General features: G+C 44.8%; 1 protein-coding gene across 6 annotated transcripts in view; it reads right to left on the reverse strand.

Moving 5' to 3' along the window:
* The window catches only part of LOC126237364 (neutral ceramidase-like), a 563,642-nt gene that overhangs the window by 358,357 nt on the left and 187,193 nt on the right, over positions 1–18,092 (reverse strand). For 2 of the 6 annotated variants that reach the window (XM_049947435.1, XM_049947434.1), the window contains one exon: positions 13,504–13,533. The exons of the other annotated variants lie outside the window; for them this stretch is intronic. The gene's annotated coding sequence lies outside the window, so the exon portion shown is untranslated. The remainder of the gene's footprint in view (positions 1–13,503; positions 13,534–18,092) is intronic. 6 annotated transcript variants of the gene reach the window in all.

Genomic DNA, 18,092 nt, shown 5'->3' on the forward strand with positions numbered 1-18,092 from the left:
CGGCGTTCCATTTGCGTCATAAAAAGAGGAAAGAGAAAAGAGTGCGTGAACGTTACAGTAGCTCCCTGTTAGTTGCCGTAGAACCAGACACGTAAGAAAGTGGCGTCAGGGCTTCGTATCGCGGACAAGCAAGGCTCCTGCGTATCTCCGAGGTCACCGGGTCGCTGCGTCGTAGCGCTGGGATTGTTCCAAGTAGACTCGTAATGGTCATTCCGAGTCCCGGCGTACCACGGCCTGTTGTGTGCTCGGCGTGCACGATGAATCAAAGACTGCTGCACCTTGCAACTGCCAGCAGAACACTGCCTCGGCTAGGAAAGTGTAGGGCTTCCGCACATACCGCAGTACCTACGGTGGCTGCTTTGACAAAAAGTGGAGTACAGCACAGACGATTTATGTTCACTTCCGAGCACAGCAAACGTTGCTGCGACACAGTCGAGACTGACATTCCACTATAAACAACTGTGTGAGGAAGCGTGAAATGATGGTGGAGTGCGTCTGTTCTCGTCTTCAGTTCACCAGATAAGGATAACCTGAGCAACAATATTTCGTAACATAATCTCACTGGAATTCACAGCAAAACATTCTTTCACATTACATGTGTGTGAAATCTTGTGGGAATTAACAGCTAAGGTCATCAGTCCCTAAGCTTATACACTACTTAACCTAAATTATCGTAAGGAAAAACACCACACACCCATGCCCGAGGGAGGACTCGAACCTCCGCCGGGACCAGCCGCGCAGTCCATGACTGCAGCGCCCCAGATGGCTCGGCTAATCCCGCGCGGCTTTCACACTACATAAGAATTTTTAAAACAACAAATGAACTACAAAATATCAGTGGGGCCCATGATGGGATCAGCAGGTCACAAAAACGTATCATTTACTAGATAAAAAGTGGAAAAATTAAATTATACGAAATCTCTTCAAATTGTAATGGCTGTTTTCAGTTCACTGTCTGACGGAAAAGTGAAGCAACCAAAATGGGGAGGAGGAAATGAAATGTCACGGATTGAGAGTGTAAATGAAGTTGTTTCTGTGGTCACAAAGTCAAGTTAAAAATCTACAAGGAACTTGACCGTATGAGTCCACTTATGATGCACTGATGCGTTTAGGAAAGGTGTCATAAAGCCGTTGAATCCTCTCCGGAGACAAAATGGCCTACAACTGTTGTAATTGGTCCTAGATATTCTAGGTATTGGCAGTGGGACACAGTTTATGTCCGAAAAGGTCCCACACATGCGCTAACAAAGATCGTTCCGGCAGCAAGAGTGCCCAAATGTTACATAGATATTTCATAGATAACAGATGTAGGGAACTTTCTGGCCACGGGGATACTCTAACATCACATGTGCCCCGTGTGGACGTGCATTGTCCTATTGAAAAATTGTACCGCCATATTATCATATGACAGGTAATATACACTGAAGCGCCAAAGAAACTGGTATAGGCATGCGTATTAAAAATACAGAGATATGTAAACGGACGGCCTTGCAGTCGGCAATTCCTATATGAGACAACAAGTGTCTGGCACAGTTGTTAGATGCGTTACTGCTGCTGCAATGGCAGGCTGTCAAGATTTAAGTGAATTTGAACGTGTGTTATAGTCGGCGCACAGCTTCTCCGAGATAGCGATGAAGTGGGAATTTTCCCGTACGACCACTTCACGAGTGTGCCGTGAATGTTAGAAATCCCGTAAAACATTAATTCTCCGATATCGCTGCGACCGGAAAAAGATCCTGCAACGACGACTCAAGACAATCGTTCAACGTGACAGAAGTGCAGCCCTTTCGCAGATTGCACCAGATGTCTATGGTGGGCCGTCAACAAGTGTCAGCGTGCGTACCATTCAACGAAACATCATCGATATGGGCTTTCGGAGCCGAAAGCCCACTAGTGTACCCTTGATGACTGCACGACACAAAGATTTACGCCTCGCCTGGTCCCGTCAACTCCTACATTGGACTGTTGATGACTGGATACATGTTGTCTCGGCGGACGAGTTTCGTTTCAAATAGTATCGAGTGGATGGAGGTGTACGCAAATGGAGACAACCGCTTGAATCCATGGACCCTGCAAGTCAGCAGGGAACTGTTCAAGCTGGTGGAGGCTCTGTAATGGTGTAGGGGTGTGCAGCTGGCGTGATATGGGACCCCTGATACGTCCAGATACGACTCTGACAGGTGACACGGAACATCTGCATCCATTCATGTCCATTGTGTCTTCCGATGAGCTTGGTCACTTCCAACAAGCCTATGCGGCACCCCAAACCTCCAGAACTGCTACAAGGTGCCTCCAGGAACACTCTTCTGAGTTTAAACACTTCCGCTAGCCACCAAACTCTCAGGCAGGAACATTATTGAGCATATCTGGGATGCATTGCAACGTGCTGTTCAGAAGAGATCTCCACCCTCTCTTACGGATTTATGGACGGCCCTGCAGGATTCATGGTGTCAGTTCCCTCCAGCACTACTTCAGGCATTAGTCGAGTTCATGCCACGTCGTGCTGCGGCACTTCTACGTGCTCGTTTGGGCTCTACACCGTATTACGCAGGTGTACCACTTTCTTTGGCCCTTCGGTGTATGCGGATGCAGGAACTGTGTGTTCACTCAATCACTGGCTACAGCGACTTGTATTTGGGAACGCAGCGGCTTCATTGGCTAACTTCAGTGCTAATAAACTCGAAAACGACGCAACGCATCAAATTTTTTTCGTAGTTGTTTTATTCCATGCATACCTATCCGGTAACACCCTAACAAGCTTTTCACAGTATTCCTGAACGCCCTGTATAAAATTAGATACTTCCTTTAATTTACAGTGGCGAGTTACACGTGCAGAATGATATTCATCGTAAGAAAAAAGCAGTAACTTTCTCGGCATCTTCCACTCGTTGTAAACACCACATTTTTACAATTACATTTCTATAGAACAAGAAACTTGGTTCGTTCATATCGCACAGTTTGGCTGGAACACACGGGTAAGGCATCAGTTCGCCAAATATTGGCGATGACTGCTGGTGATGTCAAATGGAATATATTTTTATGCAGTCTGCCGGAGAAGTCAATTCTTTTTCTCTGTCGATGAGATAAATTCGTTACCTGACGATAAAAATAGACATCGCAGGTCGCACTACTGTAGTGAATTGGTGGTGGGAGAGGGGGGCTGAAACACTTCAGCAGTTCGTCTTAAGAAATCGCGTCTTGTAATTGTGGATTTTCTTTCCCACGAGTCAAATAACAGAAGAAATTTGTTCTTCCACACGTAGGGCTTCATCACGTTAGTCATAACATTTTCATAGAAGGCTGTTGTAAGCTCCCCAGATTTTGACTGAGTATATTTTGCCACGTACTCATCCATGTTTCTTTCTCTCACTCTCACTCATTCTCTCTCTCTCTCTCTCTCTCTCTCTCTCTCTCTCTCTCTATATATATATATATATATATATATATATATATATATATATATATATATATATATATATATATCCCTGTCTCTATATCTCTCCCTGTCTCTCTACCTCCCCCCCCCAACCCCCCTCTCTCTCTCTCTCTCTCTCTCTTCTCGGTCTGAAAGAGCCAGCATTCTTTTGCAGGCATATGTAGATCATTGGCAATAATATTTCAGAAAGGGTTATAGCACACTGCGCTGTATATGAGTTGGCTTGGTTACTTTGTTCATGTTTCGGTTTGTTTGCATTATAAGTACCGTACAGTTGAAAATAAAAAATTGTTTCCGCATATATACTCAAATCTTCGTTCCTCGGATTACCGCTATGTACTCATTCCACTGCTCCAGCCGCTATATGGAAACAAACAGCTCATGACTCGCCCGACTCCTGCCGGAACTGCTGTTTACCCTAAACTCTTAGCCATCTGGACTACCACTTCTCTGAAACTTCCTGGCAGATTAAAACTGTGTGCCGGACCGAGACTCGAAGTCGGGGCCTTTGCCCTTCGCGGGCAAGTGATCAATCAACTGAGCTACCCAAGCACGACTCACGCGCCGTCCTCACAGCTTTACTTCTGCCAGTACCTCGTCTCCTACCTTCCAAACTTTACAGAAGCTCTCCTGCAACCCTTGCAGAACTAGCACTCCGGAAAGAAAGGATACTGCGGAGATATAGTTTAGCTACAGCCTGGGGGACGTTTCCAGAATGGTACCACTTCTCTCACTTTGTTTTCTGGCCAAGCCTTGCATCTATACAAATAAAAACATAAGTGTTCATTTGTTTAAAACCTTAAATCTGCGAACGTTCTTCACGGAATGTCTTCTTATATGCGTATTTTAACTATGTATAAAATATAAATAAAGGGGAAACGTAATTATCAAAAATCTCGAAAATTTCTTGACCTATTTACTTCAAATTTTTTGCGATACTCTAGTGAGGAGTCGTATGGTCAGTAGGATGCAAATTCTTTTAATTCATGTAATATCTTAATATGTATGAAATATAAAAAGGGGGAAGACTTAACGAATATCGCAAAAGTACTTGCCAGTTTACTTCAAGTTTTTAGGCGTTACTCTCACAAACGTTTGGACGAATATAGGATGTACATTTTTTAAAATGTATAGTGGAACGTTGTTAGTAAAAGATCTCAAGAAGTTCTAGACCGAGATACTTTAAATTTTAAACTATTCTGTGTGCTATTAAGCGTTCACAGGGGCATAGACTACTTATTTTTTAATCAACATTTTACAGATTTTCTGTTAAAACCGACTGCGACAAATAGAATGCTCTCCTGTAAAATTTTGAGATTTTTTTCTCATAGCCAATGAAAAAGCGATTAGACAAATTGTTCCTCGCATGGACGTTCTTTCTCTTTACATTTTTTAAGCATAAACTGTATACACAACAGTGTGTTATTTTGCTTTCTTGCCCGCAGTCAGTTTTCATGGATGAGAGGAAAGTTATATTTCTGTCTTAGATATTTATGGTTAGAATAATATTACAGAATCTGAGTTTGCGGTGGCAATAAACGAGGCTCAAGGTCAGGGAGGGAGGGGGGTGGTGGTGAGAGGAAATGGGCAAAGAGAGCGGAAGGCAGGAGATAGAGAGAGGGAGAGAGGAGAGCGGTAGGAGGAGAGGATGGACAGAGAGAGGGAAAAGGTGGAGAATACAGACAGAGAGGAGAAGGAGATGGATATGGACATACGGAGGGAGAGGAGCAGGAAATGGACAGAAACAGGGAAGGGGGAAGAGAAGGACGTACGTATTAGAAACGTGTTCTTTCTCTTTTCTTTCCTTTCGATTTACCCTGACGGACCCACAGCAACGCCTGGCTGGGAACAGCTAGTGTACCATAAAGTTACACGAAATTGGTTATGACAAGTAGGCGCGATCCCATGAGCCTAACGCTCAACGAAACGTAGCTACACCAGGCGCGAGCAGACATGCGTAGTGCACTGAAGCCCCTACCCCGCCGTAGCGGAGAAGCGAGGCAACTGTCCCCCAATTGAAGCAGCTGATCGCCGCCATTTGCAGGGATGAATCCTAGTACTGGGGTTGTGGTTTGACGTATATGAGACGCAACAGGAGCAAACTGAAGCACAAATTAAACACATGTTTGTTTAAAAATACGGTAGGAATTTCATTCGCACATTAGTTTTTAACACTGATAGCACCTCTAAAAGTGGTTGAGTTTGCAACATTTGATCAAATATTTGACCATTTAGGAAGTATAATCACCACCTGACAACTGACAACACATGTTAAGTATCTAAACGCAATTATTCGACCTACCTCTGATTCATACTTTATATATATATGATTGCCTTGGTAACCTGGAAAAGGAACGTTCAAAGCCGGCCAGAGTGGCCGTGCGGTTCTAGGCGCTACAGTCTGGAGCCGAGCGATCGCTACGCTCGCAGGTTCGAATCCTGCCTCGGGCATGGATGAGTGTGATGTCCTTAGGTTAGTTAGGTTTACGTAGTTCTAAGTTCTGGGCGACTGATGACCTCAGAAGTTGAGTCGCATAGTGCTCAGAGCCATTTGAACCATCTGAACGTTCAAAATTATACGCACTGACAGTATTTCCACACTATTTAACCTAGGCCTATATTGCACGATTTCCAGGACACTATACCTTTATCAAATTAGTTGGAAATCCAAATACTTTCGGTATAGCATCGTCCTTCAGTTGACGTCTATTTACATAATTTTCCATGCAACAATTCTTTTCAAAATGAAGAGAGCACAGCAAACGATTTGCTGTCGGTTGGAAGTTCTCTCTCCGAGTAGGAACTATCCATTTCCATTTAGAAAATCGTTTGTAAGGGGAAACCTAAACAAAAGCCCGCATCTCGTAGTCGTGCGGTAGCGTTCTCGCTTCCCACGCCCGGGTTCGATTCCCGGCGGGGTCAGGGATCTTCTCCGCCTCGTGATGGCTGGGTGTTGTGTGATGTCCTTAGGTTAGTTAGGTTTAAGTAGTTCTAAGTTCTAGGGGACTGATGACCATAGCTGTTAAGTCCCATAGTGCTCAGAGCCATTTGAACCATTTGAACCTAAACAAAAACAAACGCTCATGATGTATTATTTCTCAATGAAAATACTACATACAAGTGATAGAAAGTAACAAACAACCAGAAATGACTGACCTGTGAAATGTAACATTGTTTCCGTCTTCGTCTTTGCTTCCATTATACTGTTACAATTAAAAGCAGCACACGAACTACCCCTGTTTACACACTGTTTCCCTGCATATGGCGGCTTCTATCACGTTCGCCGGCCGCGGTGGTCTAGCGGTTCTAGGCGCGCAGTCCGGAACCGCGCGACTGCTACGGTCGCAGGTTCGAATCCTGCCTCGGGCATGGATGTGTGTGATGTCGTTAGGTTAGTTAGGTTTAAGTAGTTCTAAGTTCTAGGGGACTGATGACCACAGATGTTAAGTCCCATAGTGCTCAGAACCATTTTTTTTCTATCACGTTCAATGTGACACTAGCGCCAATGCGCGGTCTAGTTTTCATTTAGTAAGTCTATGAGTGCACTGGGATTTGCATTCGCGACGGCCAGTAGGCGCGTGCCACAGATGGATGCGCGTCCCCCAGCAGCAGGTGGTTTGGGCGCCGAGGTGGCAGGCTGCCACACGCGCGTCCAGCGTCAAGAGCGCGCGGGTCTCTACCGGGAATACTGTGCACCAGCTGAGCGCCGCCACGTGGGTCAAGGTCGCACGCCGCGGCCTTGCAGGGGCTTCGCCGCTGCTGGTCGCGCCCCGTATCAGCAGACTGCTGTGCGCAAACACAGATAATCCTCTTGCGGCGTCGACCGAACAAACAAACACGATGGTTAGTAAAGGAAATCTGGGTAAGTGCGAGTAGGACTCACGCACTGAGAGTTTCGAACAAATGTAATTATGTATTCAGATACTTTATCCGTCCCGGCAATCGACAATTTCCTGCCTGTTATCGACATCGATACTGGCAAAATATAGGTCCCAGAAATTCCAAGACTTTAGAGAATGTTTTAATTTTAAGTCTTATGTCGGATAACAAATGACAAAAGAAATATTTTTGTATGATAACATTCCACATTACCAGTTTTCTGATTGACTGTAAACCCTTGTTTCACACGAAATTTCGTGATTCTAGCTTACCGTGAAGTACTTTATACATTCCGCTGAATGAGTTTACAAGCATACAAATATGTAAACATAAACGACAGCGTATTCTAACTGCATTGTCTTAGAATCTTCTACTGTTTATACCGCCAAGGTATCACAGACCTTATTATGTGACGTTAATTTCAACTTGATACGTTAATTTATGGATGACTATCATTTTTGCTATTTGATTTAAGCTTTTTAGCTCATAATGTATGCCTATGAGTTTAACGTAATTTAAATTACGTGACTTTGTTCCTACCGAATAGTTGTATAGAAACCTGAACACAGCTTATTATGATAAACCTTTTGCAACCGATTGGCTCTATACATCTTTTTCAATTTCATATTTCCTCATTTGTGCGACCATTGTCGGTTTGTATTACAAATCTTTCGAGTTACTCGTTTCCAAGGAACTTTATTTCAGAAAGGAAATGGGTCAATTGTGAATATCAGTGTTTTATTTTCCGACACGTCAAATCTTATCAAAAATAAACTGCACTTTTTGATTTTTGTACTCACTTCAAAGTAATAATCAATTTTTATTCCGGACTTACACAAGCTCGCATACTGGGTATCACTACTCAAAACAGAATTACTTATATTTTCCAGAAGACTATAAAATTACTGGACTGACATTCTTATATAGTAAAAAAGAAAAAGAAACGAACCGATTAGCTGCGAAGATCCTTAAAACCATTTTCAAATAAATTCTTTCTTAGCCGCTCCGGAAGTAGGGCACGAATCCAGTACATGTTTCTGGCTAATGAGGGAGAACGTAAATAACTACATAACTGCCTCTGGAAATGTCTTACAATTTAAAACCTGGTTCCTAAATCTCTGTCTTACCATTATATAATCTATCTGATACCTTCTAGTATCTCCAGGCTTCTTCCATGTATACAACCTTCTCTTATGATTCTTGAACCAAGTGTTAGCTATGATTAAGTTATGCTCTGTGCAGAATTCTACCAGACGGCTTTCTCTTTCATTCTTTACCCCTATTCCATATTCACCTACTACTTTCCTTTTCTTCCTTTTCCTACTATCGATTTCCAGTCACCCATGACTATTAAATTTTCGTTTCCCTTCATAATCTGAATAATTTATTTTATCTCGCCATGCGTTTCATCAATCTCTTCGTCATCTGCGGAGCTAGTCGGCGTATAAACTTGTACTACTGTAATAGGCGTGGGCTTCGTGTCATCTTGGCGTTCACTAAGCTGTTTGTAGTAGCTTACTCCCATTCCTATTTTTTTTTATTCATTACTAAACCTACTCCTGCATTACCCATATTTGATTTTATATTTATAGCCCTGTATTCACCTGACCAGAAGTCTTGTTCCTCCTGTCACCGAACTTTACTAATTCCAACTGTATCTAACTTTAACCTATCCATTTCCTTTTTTAAATTTTCTAACCTACCTGCCCGATTAAGGGATCTGACATTCCACGCTCCGACCCGCAGAACGCCAGTTTTCTTTCTCCAGATAACAACGTCCTCCTGAGTAGTCCCCGCCCGGAGATCCGAACGGGGGACTATTTTACCTCCGGAATATTTTACCTAAGAAGATGCCATCATCATTTAACCATACAGTAAAGCTGCATGCCCTCGGAAAAATTACGGCTGTAGTTTCCCCTTAGTTTCAGCCGTTCGCAGTACCAGCACAGCAAGGCCGTTTTGGTTAGTGTTACAAGGCCAGATCAGTCAATCATCCAGACTGTTGCCCTTGCAACTACTGAAAAGGCTGCTGCCCCTCTTCAGAAACCATACGTTTGTCTGGCCTCTCAACAGATACCCCTCCGTTGTGGTTGCACCTACTGTACGGCTACCTGTATCGCTGAGGCACGCAAGCCTCCCCACCAACGGCACGGTCCATGGTTCATGTGGGGAACTACATAAGGTGCGATGAAACAGTCTCCGTCAGAAGACCATACAGTCCACAATTGGTATTCCAATCAGGCAAAACTGCAGTGAGCATTGAGGCAAACATCCCAAAGACGCACCAGGCTGGAGATACCCGTTTAGTAAAACATGGTGTCCTGCTGCGGGAAGAAGTCCGTACCTGCCTGCTGCACATCCTCGTCCTACATGGACAGGAAACAATTCAAGGCCTTTCCTGAGGAACCGATAGCGTGGAAATCGCGTGCTGAGAGATCAGTACTACATGGCGGGTGACACGCCTAGTTAAATCCCCAATACAGAACAAGTAGTTGGAATTGTGAAAGGGGCCAAAAATAAGCGGCTGTCAGATACACTCGAACACATATAACTTTATTTAGTTGCCCAAACTTTACAGCGCAAATTTCCGAGCTTACCTATCGACTGAACATGTCACACAATCTTATGAGTTAAGGGCACAACCCCTTTAATTTTTAAAACGGCTGAAGGCACATGATTTGAAACACAACTACAATAACTTTTCAAAAGGCAGAAGCGCAAGGTTTTATCGTTAATTAATATTTCAAATGAGGCTCAAGGCCCAAACAATCCAAGACTTGACAAGTAAGGAATTTTAATTTTAAGACGGCAGAAAGCCCATGATTAAAAAACACAACTACAATGAATTTTCAAAAGGCAGAAGGCCAAAGCCTTATCCAAAATAATATTTTAAATGAGGCTGAAAGCCCAAACAGCTCAAGACTGGACAAGTAAGGAACTTTCAGTTTTAAAGCGGCTGAAGGCCCATTATTTAAAACCCAACTAAAAGCATACAAATTCAAACCATCGGCTATGTGCCATTAAAATACTCAGTCGAACACCAGTAAGAAAAGGCAGCACAGCAAGTGGAGCTCAGAAGTTTTCGGGGGTCGATCTGCACTTGAAATATTAGGGGAGACAGGTAGTCAGCCCAAATACATCCGATCCGCCGCCAGCCCAACCAAGAGACAGTCAACGGACCCACCGACAAGACGACTTGCTTTCCACCCGGCCATTACACAAGCCAAAATGTAAAAGGCGTAGCCGCCCACAACCAAGTACGCATTAGCTCTCAAAACTACACATAAGTGTAAGACAGTGACAACACGGTAAGCAAAGGACAGTGCCTGAATTTTACGTCAGCGGCCAGGCCAGGTAACCGGAACGTTAACGGCCACAAGGCAGAAAGTTCCGCTGGTGCATTTGGACTTCAAATAACTAAAATACAGTTAAACTCCACCTGATGGTGGCCAAACTTTCGCCAACTCGAACACTCGCTGTTGCTCACGGGAATACCCCCAACAGCCAACCATGAAAAGCAATGGGACAATGTGAACAGACTGGCTTCGGTAATTAAATCACCACTCACTTTGATGTCCTGGGTCGGCTCATCCACACCAACCGACCGACTGCCGCACACCGGCTAACCAGAAACTATCAGCACCCGACCAAAGATAGAACAAGGTGCGAATATCGTTACACACTGCTGCTGCTGCCACACGTAGAAAGAGGAAGAACCACGACATAACCGCAATAACCGCGGGAGAGCAAACGCAGAGTAAGAGTCAAGGTTTAAACCAACGCATAAGCCGGGGCCAGCACGGCTCAGCGGGTGGTCGAGTGTCTGCCACTTGATTTGGTGTAATTTGTGCTTTACGACATTTGCAATCTGGGGACGTGCGTTATCAGGAAGCAGGAGGCACCCCTTGACGAATCATTTCACAAAAGTCGTTTTCGATAGACGTGCTGTGCCATACTCATTCTTCATTCTCAAACGGATGTCTACCGGTGTTTGTCCTTCGTCAGCCAAGAAAAGAATAACAGCACGATGATTCTACACTCCTGGAAATTGAAATAAGAACACCGTGAATTCATTGTCCCAGGAAGGGGAAACTTTATTGACACATTCCTGGGGTCAGATACATCACATGATCACACTGACAGAACCACAGGCACATAGACACAGGCAACAGAGCATGCACAATGTCGGCACTAGTACAGTGTATATCCACCTTTCGCAGCAATGCAGGCTGCTATTCTCCCATGGAGACGATCGTAGAGATGCTGGATGTAGTCCTGTGGAACGGCTTGCCATGCCATTTCCACCTGGCGCCTCAGTTGGACCAGCGTTCGTGCTGGACGTGCAGACCGCGTGAGACGACGCTTCATCCAGTCCCAAACATGCTCAATGGGGGACAGATCCAGAGATCTTGCTGGCCAGGGTAGTTGACTTACACCTTCTAGAGCACGTTGGGTGGCACAGGATACATGCGGACGTGCATTGTCCTGTTGGAACAGCAAGTTCCCTTGCCGGTCTAGGAATGGTAGAACGATGGGTTCGATGACGGTTTGGATGTACCGTGCACTATTCAGTGTCCCCTCGACGATCACCAGTGGTGTACGGCCAGTGTAGGAGATCGCTCCCCACACCATGATGCCGGGTGTTGGCCCTGTGTGCCTCGGTCGTATGCAGTCCTGATTGTGGCACTCACCTGCACGGCGCCAAACACGCATACGACCATCATTGGCACCAAGGCAGAAGCGACTCTCATCGCTGAAGACGACACGTCTCCATTCGTCCCTCCATTCACGCCTGTCGTGACACCACTGGAAGCGGGCTGCACGATGTTGGGGCGTGAGCGGAAGACGGCCTAACGGTGTGCGGGACCGTAGCCCAGCTTCATGGAGACGGTTGCGAATGGTCCTCACCGATACCCCAGGAGCAACAGTGTCCCTAATTTGCTGGGAAGTGGCGGTGCGGTCCCCTACGGCACTGCATAGGATCCTACGGTCTTGGCGTGCATCCGTGCGTCGCTGTGGTCCGGTCCCAGGTCGACGGGCACGTGCACCTTCCGCCGACCACTGGCGACAACATCGATGTACTGTGGAGACCTCACGCCCCACGTGTTGAGCAATTCGGCGGTACGTCCACCCGGCCTCCCGCATGCCCACTATACGCCCTCGCTCAAAGTCCGTCAACTGCACATACGGTTCACGTCCATGCTGTCGCGGCATGCTACCAGTGTTAAAGACTGCGATGGAGCTCCGTATGCCACGGCAAACTGGCTGACACTGACGGCGGCGGTGCACAAATGCTGCGCAGCTAGCGCCATTCGACGGCCAACACCGCGGTTCCTGGTGTGTCCGCTGTGCCGTGCGTGTGATCATTGCTTGTACAGCCCTCTCGTAGTGTCCGGAGCAAGTATGGTGGGTCTGACACACCGGTGTCAATGTGTTCTTTTTTCCATTTCCAGGAGTGTATTTGCATTCATTCTGTAGTAACGTCGCCATAGTTCACGCTCCGCATTTACCGCGCGCTCGTCGGAAGGACGCGGGTAACACGCAGATCCCGTGTCCATATGTTGGTGCTAGTACAGGCTGATGATTATTAACGTTTGAAAACCCCCGAAGCGACATAGACAACGTTGGCACAAGTAATTTAAGGTAAGACACATGGGATCGCAAATGTCGGGAAATACCCCACAAATTGATGAGAAATGTTGAACATGTGACGTCGCCAGATGACATTCCTCGCCGCACGTGCAGCGATTGAGCTTGACGTTAAGGGATGATTGAGCGATGCAGTACTTGCATGCGAGCAAATGGTAAAAATTTCGTAAGCATTTCCTAAATGTGATATGTTGTAAATGTAGAAGTCACAAAATTACTTTGTGAATGCAGGCTTTCCCGGTGTATAATGCTGATGAAATCTTCTCGGACTTCCATCAGGGCAGCTGCGTCGAAAATCCGCGACGTTTCGATGAGTGACACTCATCGAAACGTCGAGGATTTTCGATGCAGCTACCCGGATGGAAGTCTGAGAAGGTTTCATCACCACAAAATTACTGCCCTCACTGTATCCAAGTAAGAGCTATTCTTACTTTGTGTTTCTTTCCTTTTGTCCCTTCTATTATACTAATGCGTGGGTCATTCGCAAGCTTATGCTCATTTACTTCTGACCCAAACGGTAAGCTTCTGTTGAACTGTACCTTGCAGTAAACTGGCGGAGACGGCGAGATCTGCAAATAAAATAATAAATCTTACCTCAATGTAAATACAAAACTAACACAATGAAAAAAATGCTGTTTGCCAGACGCAAGAAAAGAAATGGTTCAAATGGCTCTGAGCACTATGGGACTTAACATCGATGGTCATCACTCCCCTAGAACTTAGAACTACTTAAACCTAACTAACCCAAGGACATCACACAACACCCAGTCATCACGAGGCAGAGAAAATCCCTGACCCCGCCGGCAATCGAACCCCTTCTGTCATCCACTTTTGCGGTATTTCCCGACATTTGCGACCGCATGTGTCTTATATAAAATCACTTGTCTCAGCACCTTCTACGTCGCTTCATAGGTTTTCAAGCGTTAATAAGTATCACCATATATACGAGGGTTGGAACTTTAATAGTGACAACTATTTATTTACAGATCGTACAAAACAGATACGCGTTTCAAATTTTTACTGACCTTCAAAGTAGTCACCAGAATTGTGTATAACCCGTTGCCAGAGATGTGGAAGCCGTAGAATACTCCTACTAGTGCCAGTTGCGTTGACAGTTCGAGCGGCGCGGTGTATCGTCCGACGAATTTGTAGCATTTCTGAAGTGAACGCCTGAAGTGTTTCCTTCAGTTTAGAAATCGAGTTGAACTCACGAGGGCTTAAGTCAGGGGAGTGCAGTATGTGGTAAGCACTTAGCAGCCCCATCAGTCAAACATATCAGAAACAGCTTGCACTGTACGTGCTTGAGCATTGTCCTGCAAAATGATCGTCAGGTCCTGCGGAAAGTCAAAAATGGTTCAAATGGCTCTGAGCACTATGGGACTTAACTGCTGAGGTCATCAGTCCCCTAGAACTTAGAACTACTTAAACCTAACTAACCTAAGAACATCACACACATACATGCCCGAGGCGGGATTCGAACATGCGACCGTAGCGGTCGCGCTGTTCCAGACTTTAGCGCCTAGAACCGCTCGGCCACTCCGGCCGACCCTGCAGAAAGTGTCATCACTTCTGTCTCTAAGTTGTGCATTTTGGGAACACAACCTACGACCAGCTTAGAGACAGAAGCGATGACACTTCCTGCAGAACCTCACCATCAAGTTGCAAGACAATGCTCAAGCACGTACAGTGCAAGCTGTTACTTATTTCTTTGACTGATGGGGCTGCTAAGTGCTTACCACGTACTGCACTCCCCTGACTTAAGCCCTCGAGAGTTCAACTCGATTTCTAAACTGAAGGAAACACTTCAGGCATTCACTTCAGAACTGCTACAAATTCGTCGGACAATACACCGCGTCGCTCGAACTGTCAACACAACTGGCACTGCTAAGAGTATCCTACGGCTTCCACATCGCTGGCAACGGGTTACACACAATGCTGGTGACTACTTTGAAGGTCAGTAAAAATTTGAAACGCGTATCTATTTCGGGCGAGCTGTAAATAAATAGTTGCCACTATTATAGTTACAACCCTCATACCTACATCGGAGTCGTGCTACATTACGTATAAGCTGCAGCAAAGCCCTCAAATGGAAGCTTTTTCATCGCACGTTATAACAACTTCCATGTCCACCTCACTCGTCTCATCGGTCACTATTGACTATCAGCTGGCTGACTTAACTAGCTTCTCAGCATTTTGGCTCCCTCATCCAGGCTGCCTGGTACATTGTAGCTTATTTTTATCGGATAGGTAACCAGGTATTTACGTAAGAATAAAATTACTCGTAGTAGAAGACGACCAGTTTGGGATCTGGAGGAAAAGAAGGAACATACGAAGCTGAAAGAAAAGCTGTAGCGGACAGTGGGTTAAGATAGCCTTGCAGCTTATTCCTGATCTAATTCAATCTGCACACTAAGCAAGTAATAAAACAAGGAAAATTTGGAAAGGGAAATGATTTTTAAGAGAAAGAAACGAAAACTTTGAGGTTTGCCTATGACACTGCAATTCTCTTAGGAGCTGGAATATCACTTGAGTTGAATGGAGTGTAAAGTAAAACAAGAGCAGTAAAATCAGGACATGTTGAAGGTATTATGTAAGAATGTGATACTCTGAAACGAGTAGCCGCGTTTTGCTATTTGGGCAACAAAATGATGGCCGAAGCGAAGAGTGTATAAAATCCGATCTACGAGTAGCAAGACAAATGTTTCTGACCAAACGAAATTTTCCAACATCGAATATAAATTTAGCTGTCATAGAGTCATCTAAGAAAAAATGTCCTTGAACACTCACATATCAACTATGGAGGGTCGTTGTATATGCTTACAGTAACCAGGAAAATCTGCAACTGCATAAAACAGTTTAATAGTCATCTCTTCGTGTGTAACAGCACAGACATTCAGGCATGCATTTCCAGTTACTGGGATAGTGTTATTAAGGAATCTGTTATGATTACATTGGCAATTAACCTCTTATAAAGAGATAGAGGTTTTTGCCTAAATTCTGATCGGAATCTCTCTCTCTCTCTCTCTCTCTCTCTCTCTCTCTCTCTCTCTTGTGGTCAAACAACAGAGGTACATTGGAAAAGAGGAAGCTCTACTTGCTCATGTGTTGTTGGTTAAATATTTCACTGTTGACATTCTGATGGCCTTTTGGGGTTGTATGGCGGAGTTAGAAGGTTCAAATTGCCGTGCACAGTGACGTCTCGTTTCATTTTCGTCTTGAAAAAGACAAGATATGCACCTGCCGAAATATCGGTGGTTTACCTGGACGTTACTTGCCTGCAATCCCGTAACTTATTTGAACATTGACATAAAATGCAGCGTTCCACCACCTGTGTATACATCTTTGTTGAATTTGGTTTTCGCTGCAGTCCGGAACCGCGGGACTGCTGCGGTCGCAGGTTCGAATCCTGCCTCGGGCATGGGTGTGTGTGATGTCCTTAGGTTAGTTAGGTTTAAGTAGTTCTAAGTTCTAGGGGACTTATGACCTAAGATGTTGAGTCCCATAGTGCTCAGAGCCATTTTTTTTAATTTGGTTTTATGGGCAATACGTCGTGGAAGAAAAACATGCCATACCCTAACGCCCACAAAACCAATGTCATCAAGGTGATCTGAACATTGTAGCTCATTGTTTTGCTAGTCAGGTGTTCGCTTAGCGACCGAGCCAAAATGTGGATAACGTACATACTGCCAAACTGCCATGTCTCTTAGATTTCTTTGGAGTAAGAAATTGTTTTAACCTCGGCGTTCAAGAAAATACGGTGGATATTCTGACAGCACAAAATAAAGCCGTCAGTTTCCTATGCGAATTGGAGCTTCGCCAAAGTCAGGCTGAATTCAAAGATTTTCAGATCGTCACAGAACTGTCAATGATGATCGATGCAAGCAATGAAAAATGTATATTCCTAGATGGAGTAAGTCTACACTAGTTGTAAGTTCTGTTAGTAATTACTTTCATGATTTGAGAAACAGCCAAATAAATGTCTGGGTTGTAGGAAAATTTTTAGCGAATAAAGGAATATTTTCAGTAGGGAAATTTGAGCCAAAGTATAGAGTTTTGGACTCCCAAAGACAACACAAAGAAGTAAATTCTGGAGGAACTGGCATAATTTTGATGAAACGATGGTTGTTAGTGTCCACTATCAAAGAAAGCGTTCAAATACTGAATAGATTCGCCACAACTGACAGGTGTGACAGTGGCTTTTCGGCAACGTCATCAATAGAAATAAAAGTGTGAGATCAAATTATTTTGGAGCACGACTTACAGTATGCATTGTCAACGACCAAACAGAATACAAAATGACTAAAAAATAAACAGTACCAGTTGCTTAACTGACCCATTACTTCTTGGTTCCAAAACATTCCAATATTATCCGTTTGAACTTCAACTAAATGTTACGTATCTTTCCTCATTTTAGAAACAGGATTGCACAAGAAGGTTTCTATGTTCGCTTTAAAATTTAGACAGGCACCGCACTTAATTCGTAGTGTTTACTGACAACTGGTCGATTCCAGCGGTAATGTTATGAAAGTTGGAAGCCACTACTCTAGCGCATGACTACTTCGCCTCCTAGTATAGTCCGATGTCAGAGGGGACAGATGACGGTAACAAAAAACATGAGTGGCGGGATCGTAGCGACTAACATCAGGAGTTCCCAAATAACTGGGTCAATGTTCGTAGTTCAGGCTGTAGCGACGGCGCAAGCTTCTGCTGACGCGCTCTAGTACAGTGTGCTGGTCTACCGTGACGAATGTAGCGGTGCGGCGTTTATGACGAAGGGGCTAAAGCGCTCACAGCCCAGTTTCCAGTACATGCGGGCCACGCACAAGCTGTTTGTTACGACTCCCAGCCGGGAAGTGACCTTGCTGCTCACGTTACGCCAAAACACACACATCGCGGGAATGTATACTGGAGCGACTGAGCTACAACGAGAAACTTTCATTAGTTGAGAAGGGCTCTTTGGAAAGTGCTTCGATAAGACTTCTCCGGTATAGCTTTGTCGTTGGGCGTCGAGAGCCCAGGTGTTTGCTGACATATAAGTCACTCAGATGGCGAACCAGGTGGTACACTCCTTTTCAAAAACAATGACTCAAATGAAACGCAATCGTACAAAATATTTACTCAGGAGTAA

Source organism: Schistocerca nitens, chromosome 2, assembly GCF_023898315.1.
Source record: "Schistocerca nitens isolate TAMUIC-IGC-003100 chromosome 2, iqSchNite1.1, whole genome shotgun sequence".
NCBI classification, from domain to species: Eukaryota; Metazoa; Arthropoda; class Insecta; order Orthoptera; family Acrididae; genus Schistocerca; species Schistocerca nitens.